The 2,626-nt window shown below is 49.6% G+C and overlaps 1 pseudogene; it reads left to right on the forward strand.

Moving 5' to 3' along the window:
• Positions 1 to 980: 980 nt before the first annotated feature.
• Positions 981 to 1,337, forward strand: LOC114005936 (ATP synthase subunit d, mitochondrial pseudogene; annotated as a pseudogene).
• The last annotated feature ends 1,289 nt before the right edge of the window (positions 1,338 to 2,626 follow it).

The following is a 2,626-nucleotide window of genomic DNA, read 5'->3' on the forward strand; positions in this document are numbered from 1 at the left end:
GCGGGGGGTGCGGGGGGGCTCCGGAACCACCCTGCTTAATCCGACCAACAGAGCCAGGACCAGACCTTTTCAGCTGGGTTCCTACTGTGTTAGTTGAGGCTAATTACAGCATCGAGATTCCGAGCAGCGGGAGGAGGCCGGCTGGCAGTGTTGACCCCGGTCATGGCTCCCACGATCCCAGACACAGTCGACTGGGAGTAGAGGTTTCTCTACATGCACCTTCCTCTGGACACCCAGGATGCAGCCTGACGGCCAATCTGCTGTCCGTCCTGACACCCAAGTGAGATCGAGCCGTTAATCCCCGTGTCCTGGCCAATGCAGCAACAGACACAGGACCCCTCGTCCCCAGTAGAGGTAAGAGCCCATGTCTCTCCCTCACACACAAAAGTAGAACCCAAAGGGGAGGCCTGATGGTGGTGTGACAATGAAATAGGATGTTCTGCCAGGCGTTCTTACATGGGAACGTTTCCGGTTTAAGTCCAGAGACCTCCCGGAATATGGGGACAGACACGTGCCAGGTGAAGGGCTGGCTGAAGGCTGGGAGTGGGTTGTGTCATCGGGACCCTGTGGGAGGACCAGTCAGTGGTGTGCTGGTTGAGGCAACTGGATCCCACATGGCTGACTGCACAGTTGCGGTCCTGGACCCAGCAGCCTGAAGAACACGCCACGCATGTGTGCAACATGTGCCCAAAATCTTGAGAGGAGAATGGAGGAGAGGGGATGTGGTGTAACCAGCCCCCGGAAGGGTTGCTGTCTCAGTCCCTGCTCTCCTGTCGCTTTCTAGCAAGGGCACGCAGCTATTCAAACAAACAAACCCACCCCGCTGGAGTTGCTGTCTCTGTGTCTCTGTTCCCTTTCCCTTTCTCTCTCTGCCTTGTTCTTTCTTCTTTCTCCTTCTTAGAGGTTTTGCTTGAGGGCACATGCACTTGCCAGAGAGAAAGAGCCAGTGACAGGGAAAGTGAGAAATCGCCCCAGAGGGGATGGCCACGCAGCACCCCGAAATAATACCCCAAAACCAAAAGTTTATTGCTAACTCCCTGAAAACATGGGATGAGACCCTCACCTCCAGGCTGGCTGCACTGCCTGAGAACCCGCCAGCTCCTGACTGGGCACACTCCAAGGCCACCGGGGCCAAGGCAGGCTTGGTGCATGACTGTGAGAAGGTTAATGCCCTGAAGGTTCCTGTGCCAGAGGGTAAATACACCGTCCGGGTGGACACTGAAGAACAGGAAGACGTGAAAAGCTGTGCTGAGTGTGTGTCCCTCACAAAGGCCGGGATTGAAGAATATCAGAAACAGCTGGAGACGAGAAGAACATCATTCCATTTGATCAGATGACCACTGAGGACTTGAATGAAGTCTTCCCAGAAACCACATTAGACCAGAAGTACCTCTATTGGCCTCGCCAACCAATTGAGAATGTATAAAAATTTTGTGTCTGGAAGGAGACTCTGGCCCGTGTCTTACAAATGCTGGACATTACAAATAAAAGTAATGAAAAAGAAGTAAGTATGGAAGATGCTGAAAGAGATGTGAAAACTAAAGTTAATCAAATATCTCTGTAAAATCGAATGTACTAGGGGGCCGGCAGGTGGCGTAGTGGTTAAAGGCACTGGATTCCCACCTGGCTGACCATGGTGCAAATCCCGGACCTGGCAGCTCACTTTATCTTCCTCTCTCTGGTCAAATTAAAAAAATACAAAATAACAAATGGAATTAAATAAATAAATCCTTTTTAAAAATAAAAACCCTAATGTACTAATAAAAAGTGGGGAAAGGCAAAAGGAAAGAAAAGGAGAAAGTTTGCTCATAATAATGAGACAAAAACTCAGGAATGCGGATAATACCAAGATCAATGCCTGGAAGAGAAGAGAGAATGGAGGGCTACGAAGGAGTTGCGATACTTCTCATGTTAGAAGAAGATGCAAATATTGATGTCCCAGAAATCAGCTAGGGAAGTAGCCCAATTTGGGAGTTTAAGACTCATCCTCATAATGATAAAGCCGTAAACATGCGCATAGATTTTTGTTTTTACTTTTCTAGAGAGCTGTTCTGCTGGCCAGAGAGACAGAGGGGGAGAGGAGAACACACTTCCCGTGGGGCACGTCCACACCGCATCCCTTCTCCATCTCTTCCTTCTCTTGGGACTTTAGGCACAAATGCACACGTGCCCAATGGTTTCTCCAGCTGCTGGATTCAGGACTTGAACTGCATGGTCGGCCATGTGGGATCCAGCTGCCCTAGCCACCAGCCCATGGATCTGACTCTAGAATTTTACTCTTACTGGGCACTATTTTTAGTTTTATGTATATTAACTCATTTAATTCCCCAAATACCCCATAAGGTACTGGTAGCTTTGTTCTCTTGGTATTTCAGATGAGGGCAGAAGCAAGAGAAGTCAGCGACTTCCCCCACAGACACATTGTCAGTCACTTGGAGACCATAGATCATTTTAAAGCGATTAAACTGATAGGAAAAAAAATAAATCTCTGCAGTGGAAATGAGGGGCCACAGGAGACTGTCTCTCTCAAGAGCAATCCACTCCTTGAGCCTGGACGTTCACACCCAGGCTTGGCTGGTGCATGCGTTTCAGGTAAGGGAGGTACAGGGGTGTGGGGGTGCGGGGG

The sequence above is a fragment of the Tupaia chinensis genome, unplaced genomic scaffold (assembly GCF_000334495.1).
Source record: "Tupaia chinensis unplaced genomic scaffold, TupChi_1.0 Scaffold144982_1, whole genome shotgun sequence".
Taxonomy (NCBI): Eukaryota; Metazoa; Chordata; class Mammalia; order Scandentia; family Tupaiidae; genus Tupaia; species Tupaia belangeri.